General features: G+C 46.2%; 1 protein-coding gene across 8 annotated transcripts in view; it reads left to right on the top strand.

Moving 5' to 3' along the window:
- Positions 1–10,091, top strand: part of PRICKLE1 (prickle planar cell polarity protein 1) — a 147,094-nt gene that overhangs the window by 108,666 nt on the left and 28,337 nt on the right. Inside the window, exon 1 of one of the 8 annotated variants that reach the window (XR_003547925.1) lies at positions 8,710–8,730. The exons of 5 other annotated variants lie outside the window; for them this stretch is intronic. The gene's annotated coding sequence lies outside the window, so the exon portion shown is untranslated. Of the gene's footprint in view, positions 1–8,709; positions 8,731–8,912; positions 9,202–9,786; positions 9,908–10,091 lie in introns of those variants that run through there. 2 more of the 8 variants (XR_337408.3, XR_003547924.1) reach the window with 2 other exon arrangements.

Below are 10,091 nucleotides of genomic sequence, written 5' to 3'. Positions count from 1 at the left end.
CCAGGCATGTGTGCGTGCGTGCCCAACATCCCGAGGGGAGAATGGAGGAGAAGGGATTGTGGCATGGCCATCCCCCCGGGGGGGAGTGAGTTTTCACTTTCTGTCTGTATCTTTCTGGCGAGCGCACACGCCCTATAGCAAAAACCTCTCAAAAAAAAAAAAAAACTTATTGAGAACTTACTATGTATCACTATGTATCAGGCAAAGTAACTAACATATACCAGGCCAGAGTATCTAAGCATTTGGGATATATCACTAAAACAGACAAGGTCCCTGCCCTTACACCCTCTATACTTTTTCAAAATAATTACTTATTTAATTTCATTGTTATTGCTATTATTATTATTAATTTGACCAGAGAGAGACAGGAGTGAGAGAAAGGGAAAATGAGAAAGTAAGCTGCTGCGTCTGGAACTCGAACCACAGTTGGCCACGTGGGAGTCCAGCATCTTAACCACCATGCCACCTGCTGGCCTGAGCCCCCCTATAATTTAATGCATACTCAATGTTGAAGAGACCAAAGCTCCAAATATAAAGGAGAAAGAAAATATAAAAAGTATTTAGAATAGAAAGGTAGTTACTTATCTAGAAGTCTGTGATTCAAGACCAATAGAACAATTGGGGGACCAGCAGTTAGCATAATGGCTATGTCCCTGGACGCCTACGTAGCTGACCACGGTTTGAGTCCCGGACCCGGTGGCTTAAACTCATGCCAGGTGCATCTGCATGCGTGCCTAAGATCCTGAGAGGAGAATGGAGGAGAAGGGATTACAACATGGCCATCCTCCCTAAGCGGTGATTTCTCACTTTCTATCTCTCTGTCTTTCTGGCCCTATAGTGAAAAAAAACCTCTCAAAAAAAAAAAAAAAAAAAAAAAAGAACAATAGAATAATTTGAATTCCAAATCCCACCCCTGGCACAGTCTAACTGAAACTTTTAAACCATCTCCACTACAAAATCACCTCCTTTAAAATTCCCACAATTGCAGAAAGGGTCTTAGGATCTCAGATAAGATAAAAAAATGTTCTGGAAAGCTTTGCTGACCTTTTTCTTTTGGCAAGAAGCTTCTAGCTGCTTGAAATAATTCTTTGCTGACACCTCTCAGAAAACGCTGTGGTTAGTTACAGCACACAGTAACAGTGTTAAAAGCTGGCAAGTTCAGATTTCCCCTTCTGAAGAACTAACCATCTTATGTGGTGGGGTATTTAGATATCAAAAGAAAATACGTTGGTAAACAAAATAGTTTTGAGCATGTAGTTCAGGAAGTAAAGCACGAAACCCTTAAAATCCAAAATGGAGCAATGTGTATTTTTAGGTGTTCTGTATAAAACACTGACTGCTAAATTGCAGACCCCGCCACTTAACATACTGTCCAATGCCATTTTGATTTCTGCGCGAGTTTTAGGGTAGCTCTGCATAGATTGAAAATTGTGCACCTATTTCTTTCATAATGATGGGCTCTGAACTTTTTAACACTGGACTATGTAAATACTCTATTTTCAAAGTGAACATCAACAAGCAGATGAAGTTTGAGTTAGAAACGTAAATCCTTCAGATCACCTAGAGTTTGTCTTCCATGGGGAGTGAAAAATATTTGCAGTTCCAAGTTAGAGCTCACATCAGGGCTGGGCTGTTGGTTGTCTTCCAAGTAAACCAAGGTAGTGACGACTCATTTAGGAATGTCAGGGCCCCCTCTGCTACCTCCCTGCCCTACCCCCACCATATGCACTGGGCTGCCATAACGCTGGGTTATTCGCTCTCGGCGATCGCTTCCTCGGACACACTGCCTTGTCTGGTCCACCCTTGAGAACTGGGAGCAGCTCTGTTTTTTTTCCCATCTGGTTCTTTCTCTGCACTGTTCTCTCCAATCTCCCTCTAATTAGGGCACAGGTATGGTCACATCACTCTTTTCTGCTTAAGCTTCTGTGGCTCCCTACTACCCCTAGAATCCTTGGCATCTTTATAATGGTTTATGCAGTCGTTCACAGTCTGGGTAAGCCTATCTTTGAGCATAGTCTCCCTCACTTCGGGCCCTCAAACTTTGATTGGTTCAACCTGGTCTAGACTGCATTCCCTACCCCAATCCCATGAATTACCTTGATCAACTACTTTTAATCCCTACAGACCTAGCTCAAATGTCACTCCACCATCACACTTCCTTGATTCCCACTCTCTAACCAGAATCGATTTACCAACAGTTCCTCGTATTCCTGAATTAGAATTTTAACCACGCCTCAACTGTAGTATAATCATGTATCATGGTTTGTTATATAGTTTAAAAACGTGTACCAATGGTTTCTTTCCCCCCTCTCATCTTGTATATTTTTCTCTGACTTATTTTTGGAATAAACCAAGATGTAAATAGAATGTGGAATTTAGATTATGAGATCATTAAGTCAAGAGGAGGGTCTAGGCTAGTGGTGCTGCCTTTTAGCAAATACCTTTTGACCAAACCAAAGAATCTGTGAATGAATCAATGGATGGAGACATGAGGAACTGATTGGGGCAACTTCCCCAGTATGTCTGCCTCCATGGAAATATGTACCTGGGGACACTCCCTCCTTCCCAGGGAGTCATTAAATAAGTGCGGCAAAGGGCCAGCCCAGGAGCACAGTGGCTGATGGATCTAGATCCCACATGGCCTACAGCAGTTAGAATTCCAACCTGGGGAACTTGGAAAACACGCTGGGTGCGTGCACAACAGGATGGAGAGATGGAGAAGGGATCGCAGTGTGATACAACCCTATTGGGAAGTGCTTTCTTCCCCTCCCTCCCTCTCTCTCTCTCTCTCTCTCTGCCTCTCTCTGGCAAGTGCATATGCCCTCCAGCAATAAAAACATAAATAAAGCAGCAGAGATTCTACTTTTTTTTTAGGTTTTTGCCATAGGGAGCATGCGCTTGCTGGAGAGAAAGTGAGAGGGAAAGTGAGATCACACCCCCCCACACCCATGGCCACTCCACAATCCCTTTTGCTCTATTCTCCTCTTGGGATTTTGAGCACACATGTAAGCCACCAGGTCTGGAACTTGAACTGCAGTAAGCCATGTGGGACTGCCTTAACCATGGCACCACTTGCTGGCCTAAGGTTCTACTCTTAAAGTCTGTGACTGGAAGAAAAGTTAGCAAGGAGAAGAATTAAGTATTCAGATATCATTCCATACCAACTTAGATTGGGAGTGTCAGTTTCTGCTTTCAAAATTTTCTTCCTGGGACCAGCAGTTAGCGTAATGGCTATGTCGCTGGACTCCCATGTAGTCGACTGCAGTTTGACTCCCGGACCCGGTGGCTTAAACTCTCGCTGAGCACATGTGCGTGCGTGCCCAAGATCCCGAGAGGAGAATAGAGGAGAAGGGATTGTGGCGTGGCCATCCACCCTGGGGGGTGATTTCTCACTTTCTGTCTGTCTCTCTCTGTTTTCCTGGCGAGCACACATGCCCTATAGCAAAAACCTCTCCGAAAAAATTTTTTTCTTCCTGATATTAATATTGAAGTACATTTTCTTTATTCTTTCTTAAACCATCTGTGCATACTACATAAAGAAAATGTTTATACATAATGTGGAAAATAAAGATATGCTTATATTCTAAACATAATTTCCAAATGATAATTTCCTATAATCTATTTCTCCTGTAGAACCCATGTTAATGGTTTGGTATTTATATTCTCTGAATAATTTTGCTTCCTTTATTCTAGCTTATCAAGTATTAATTATAACAATTGATCAAACTATATGTTGGGTTTTTTAACAATATATCTTGGATATATTTCTTTTAAAAATTTATTATTTAATTTTGTTATTGTTATTTATCTTTTTAAAAAATTTGACCAGAGGGAGACAGAGAGAGAGAGAAAGTGAGAAAACAAGCTGCCAGGTCCGGACTCAAACCACAGTCAGCCATATGGGAGTCCAGTACCCTAACCACCATGCCACCTGCTGGTCTCAGTCTTGGATATCTTTCTAGGGTACAGCTCACTCAAAAGTTATTAGAATTATTTTTAATTTCTTAACATTTTGGTAGTTTTTAGTGTTTTGTTCTTTTTCAATTTTGCCAGAGGGCACATGCACTTGCCAGAGAGAGACAGAGAGGAAAAGTGAGAGAGCATTCCTCCATGAGGCACGGTCATGCTACAATCCCTTATCCTCCAGTCTCTCTCTCCCTTTGGAATTCTGGCACCCATACACACAAGCCTGGCATGTTTCTCATACCTCTGAGTCCAAAACTCGAACTGTACATACAGCCACCTTAACCACCAGGCCACAGGCTCGCCCTGGCAGTTCTTCAATTATAAAGTTTAAGAATGTTCGTATAAGGGTTTTTCAAAAAGTTCATGGGAGGGACCAGCAGTTAGCATAATGGCTATGTTGCTGAACTCCCATGTAGCCGACCTTGGTTCGAGTCCTGAACCTGGTGACTTAAATTCATGCCGGTACATGTGTGTGCATGCCCAAGATCCCGAGAGGAGCATGGAGAAGGGATTGCGATGTGACCATCCTCCCTGCGGGGGTGATTTCTCACATTCTGTCTCTCTGTCTCTCTCTGTCTGTCTGGCGAGCACACACACCATATAGCAAAAACCTCTCCAAAAAAGATTTTCATGGGAATGGGTACTATGAAAAGACTATCCATGAATTAAAAAAGTGTTTCCACCAAAATGAACTCATACTTCAATCCCATCGTTCCACAAACTTTTTGAAATCCCCTCATACTGAACCGCAGGTCCACAGGAGTTAAGATGTCACAGAACCTGGGGCTAGTGAGTGGTGTGGTGGTTAAGGCTCTGGACTCCCACGTGGCCAACCGTGGTTCAAGTCCTGGACCTGGTGACTTGCTTTCTCACTTTCCCTCTGTGTGTGTGTTCCTTTCTGGTCAAGTTTAAATAAATTAATAAGTAAGTAAAATTAAATAAATAATAGTAATTTAAAAATGAATGTTGCAGAACCTAAGGTCAAAACCTAAAGCAACATTCAATTAAGCTGAACATCAGCTTACTTAATGATCTATCCATAAAATGTTGGGGGTGGGAGGAGGGAGAAGGGGTGTTTCAGAACAGTTAGGAGTGAGAGAGGGGATAGACGAAGACAGCTGCTGGCAGTTACAGCCCTGAACAAGAGTCAGATGAATAGATCTGATCCTGTATCTTCCCATCCATCTTCAGCTGTACATGCAAGACACCACAGCTGCAAATACCTGTCTGGTTCTAGTGTCATAACTACCTACAGAATTTTTAGAGATACGGAAATATTAAAACTGGTTGAGTTCCTGGAACATCTAGTTTGAGATAGAGAAGCCTGAGGGCCATCTTGGAAGAATGGAAGTGGGGGTAGTTGTGGAAGGGTTTGGGGAAGAAACCAACCCAGAGCTTCAACAGAACAGTGTCAGGTTCATCCGTTTCTATTTTGAGATTCCTATTTTAGTGGAAAAATGGATTGTATTCCCTCCTCAAAAATTCTGACATTTTTAGACAAAAAAAAGCAAAAGTAGCACTTTAGAGAAGTGACTTACTCCATTGTCACAGTTATTGACAAGAGAAAAGACACAGTCTCCTAACCCCAAACCCAGTGTATCAGGGTATTTTGAAGGGAGGGCTTACCTCATTCACAGAAGAGGTAGGAGCTGGGGAAGGGACAGACAGCTGAGTGGATTGGAGTAGTAAATCTACAGAGGAACTGGGTATAGAAGATGTTAAAGAACCAGTGCTCTCTAATCACATTGCTTTAAATATAATCAAAGGGGAAAGAAAGTAATTGGAGACCTAGGGAAACTGCAACCTATTATCACACTCCATGCCTGTTAACTCTAGGAAAAGCTTGAGTCTGCCTGGGAGCCTTTCCCTGGGGGTGCTACAGACTCAGCTCAGGGCAGCTAGAATTTGCAAATGTTCTGTGACCCTCTGGGGTAAGATAGAAATGGTTTAAAATGGACCCAAAAAAAGTGAGACATTTTGCATACACTTTCAGTGATAACAAATGTAAGGACAAACATCAAGAAATACTAGTTATTCTTACGGATTTCAGTTTATCTGGACCAACTGTAGGATCCTAAAGGTTGTTAGGAACTCTACAACCTACTGATTCTGAGATTCTTTCAGTGACATATTCCTTACCTTGTCAGAACAATCAGACTGCTGTCCTAGACTGTGCTGTAGGGCACAGTCCTCCCTACTGTCCCTCCCCCCATTTAAACCTGTACTTGCTGACTGCCCCTACATTTAGGCGAGTGGGATGCCATTTGATACATATTAGAGCTCTTCCCCTCTCTTTTCTATTAAGAAACTTGAAGACATCTAATTATTAAAATATACACTTCCTGAACTGCTGGCATTGATCTACAAATCCTTCTAAATGTCTTAGACTCAGCCCTAAAACTAAACAGGAGGTCTGTTTTACCAAGTTAAAAACAGACAAGGAGTGGAGAAGCCCTTAAGGTCGCTATGTAGCAATCACTGGAGAACCCAGGATTAGCATCAAGGTTTGCTCTATTGTGTATTTTATCTCTTTCTACCAGCTGCAGTGTAGCTGGCTGGCATTTGACAGACAAAATGCTACCTGTTTATTTCTCTGCCCTTGGCACATTTCTGTGTTTCTATTAGAGTCTTCTCCACTAGGGCATTGTAGTTCAGCCTGGCTTTAGATTAGAAATGATGTTACTTTAACAGGTCTGGTGTACCTGTGAGGGCCCAAGAGAAATAATGCCTAAGAATCATTGATTCGCTTAACTAGTGTTTGTTGAACTTTTGTGCTCTGTGCCAGGAATGATTCTGGGTGTTGAGAATACAGTAATGACCCCCCCCCCCAAGTCCCCAACTTCTAGGGAAGTAGAAAGATAACAAACTGATAAACAAGTAGACACTTAATGTCTGGCAACAGTAAGTGCTACCCAGGTGAATATGGTAAACGGAAGGAGGGGTGATATTTGGGGGAAGGGGCTTGGAGAATGCCTCTCTCTGGGGATGACAGTAGAGACCAGGTTGGAGTGAGAATACCTAGCTCTGAATTTCTGGGCTTCCTTTCTCAGCTGCCCCTCAAGTGTCATCTGCAAGCACTGAATATTCCACCTGGCAGAAACAAAAGGATGCTGGTTGGAAGCCTCACTCCCCATTCTGCATAAATTCACCCTTGACAATAACAATGCCTTTCAGTCCAGACTGAAGTCCATTTCATTCAGATTGAATGAAAGCTTTTAACTGTCCCCAAACTGCTTCGTCACTAAGAACACTGAAGAGGCAGTAAAGCTGAGGGTACCTGTTGAAAATGTAACCAACAGTATTTACAAGTCACTGCCTTAGAGGAAGCACACTGAACAATGACTGACATTTAATACTGGTAAGTATGGAAGTTGGAAGTATTTTGTGGTCTCAGCTAACGTGTAGCTCTGGTTTAAAAGCCATTCCAAAAGGAGTAGCTTGGTTTAATGCACTCGCCTGCGGATACTCCCTTTATCGTAATGATATGCTAGTTTAAGATTGGATTTAAATCAATAATTGTCCTGTGGATATTCGTCCTATGGATACTGCCTAGACAGAATGAGGTAGGGAAAAGGAAATCTGACCTAAGTATCCACAATTAATTTCACAGATCCACAGAGGAAAGTGATAACCGTTGAAGTCTTCCCACAAAATCCTCATACCCTCAGGAGAGAGGAGTTCCATATCCGAACTTGTGGGGAATCTTCAAAACTGGAACTAATTTGGCTAGTGGAGGGCCTACTTGAATTACAAATCATATTGTCTGAATCAGTGTTTCCAAAGTAGTCTACCAGCAGAGTCACAACTTTTTTTATTTTTGTCTCTACCACTTTAAAAAAAAAAATCAACTGGGAGGGGAAAAAAGCAGCTCCTCCTCTGCTGCCTTGCTTTGCTGCAGAGATAACAGAATTTGGCTGCAGAGTTATTTACTGGGCGGATCTATTTTTAGCAACTTGTTTGTGTGTTTTAAAATCACAGTTACAATGCACTATTGTGTAGTAGTTCAATATTGTACTGCAGGAAAATATATGTGGAAAACCATTCCCAAGGAAACCTGATGATACACATTAGCTGGTGACCACTTTAAATTGCATTTATTTACCAGCTTTTTTATAAACTGTCAAAGCTCCTAGGCATTCCTTTCCCCACGTCTCCTGGCATTCTATTACTTCCTGATAAGGGACGCTATTGGAGAAATTTGTAGTTTAGGGGAGAGTCAGACTTCTGCTGATAATTACTGATCCCTTTTTTCTTCCTGAGCTTCCTTCGAGGTCCTGTTTTCTGTAGAAGGCTGAAACCAAGCTCCCCTTTCTCTTAGTGTACCATAGGCAAGGTTCGTTTTGAGTACTGGGAACGTTCTTGTGTTTGATGATATTCACTTAACCTACATGTTAAAAACTCCGGCTAGTGCACTTGAGTAAGTACACCGCGTGACCTGGCTTTTTCCTTTTGCTGTTATTTACTGATAAAAATAAATTTCCTGCGCTAAGCAGTAGAAATCGCAGCGAAAAGCTAGTAAAGTCCTACGGGGGAGAATTCATATGTTAATGAGCCTTTCCAAGCGAGAACTCGGTTAATCGTGCCATTTGCTGACATCATTGTTATGGGCAGAGTGGAAGTGATTACTTTAAGAGGTAGCCTTGCATATTCTCCCAGCGATTTGTGGCCCGCGCGTGCACCTTCATGAGGGGGAAGTTTACACGAGTCCTGGGGTATTTGCATCTTAGCGGCTCGGTTCACTGGGGCTCCCGGGAACAGACGGAGGTAGGTGCTCGCCGCGAGGCTGGCCACGTGGGTGGGTAACTTTTCGAGGAATAACGTGCGTGCGGGACCTTGTGGAGACCTGCCAGGGACACTGTCAGCAGTGACAGTTCCTGGAAAGCGGGCGGCGGCGAGATCGGGCTGGGCAGGCGCCTCCTGTGGACGAGAGCTGGGAGCCCAGCCGGGCTGTGATCGCGAGCCCAGCGGCCGGCCCGCTGCGCTGGGCGCAGGGTGGGATCTGCAGGAAGTGAAATGGTTACTTTTTTTACTGCGGGCTCTGGTTACTTTTGAAGATCGCCGGCCCCAGGCGGGCGCCCAGCGCAGAGCGGAGACGGGTTTTGCTCTCCGCAGTGGAGGATCCTGGAGACGCAGAGCTGGGGCGTGTGGGATGCGGTGGCCTGGACCAGGCGACTCAAACGCCGGGAGTGGATTCCGCAAACGCCCACGGGAACAGAGGTTCTCCGCGGAGCTAGGGTACCTTTTGCCAGGTCCCGGGGCAGCAGCGGGTGGGAATCGCCGCGTTGCACCGAGAGAAGGCTCGACGAGGACAGGCCCCGGGGAAAGTGCGTCACTGCGAGGCGGGGGCGCTGCGACCCCTCTCCTGTCCGGCTGAGCCAGGGCTGCGCTGGGACCCGCGGGGCGCGGTCCGTCTCGGTTAAGTGGGACGGGGGGTGGCCCGCACTCGCTGCCCCGCCCCTCGGCCCCCCACCTGGTTGGTCTCCTCCGGAAATGGGTGGGCGAGGGTGACCTGGAGGGCACCCAGCCGTCTTCGTTGGGAGCCACCTCGCGCCAGCACCAGGCCTCCAAGCTCCAGCCTCCACCAGCTGCAGAGCAGGCGGGCTGCGAGTGCGCGCCCGGGGGCTCCGCTCTTTCCTGCGCCGCAGCGGGCGCCGGGAGGGGCTCCAGGCCGCGTTCGGGCGGCCCCACTGTCGCGGCCGCAGGTGGGGAGCCGTCTGGGGCCCGGGGCTGGATGGCAGCGAGCTGCTGGGACTGAATGCCAGAGGGTTGCCGGGTGCACGCGTCGGTGCGCGCCCGCGCAGAGCGGGTGTCTCGTCCGAAGCCAGGGAGTCGGCGTGGGGACCCGGAGCCACTCTGTCCTGCCGTCTAGCCGCGGTGCTGGGGCTCTCGGGAGGCGGTGACGCTGCGCGGGGAAGCGGCGGAGGCTTTCTGCTGGATGTGGGTAAGGGGAGCTCGAGGGCGACTGTCCTCTGTCCTCGTGGGCTTCCTGTGGGCATCTACGAGGGTTTCAGTCTTTCTCGCCGGGTTTCGAGTTCGGCCTCCGTCCACCCCAGGGCCGGGAGGTGGACCGCGGGGCAGCGGCCGGGGCCGGGGCCGGGGCCCGGTCCGCGTCCGACCTCCGGCCC

The sequence above is a fragment of the Tupaia chinensis genome, unplaced genomic scaffold, assembly GCF_000334495.1.
Source record: "Tupaia chinensis unplaced genomic scaffold, TupChi_1.0 Scaffold145870_1, whole genome shotgun sequence".
NCBI classification, from domain to species: domain Eukaryota; kingdom Metazoa; phylum Chordata; class Mammalia; order Scandentia; family Tupaiidae; genus Tupaia; species Tupaia belangeri.
This window is presented reverse-complemented; position numbering and strand designations above follow the sequence as displayed.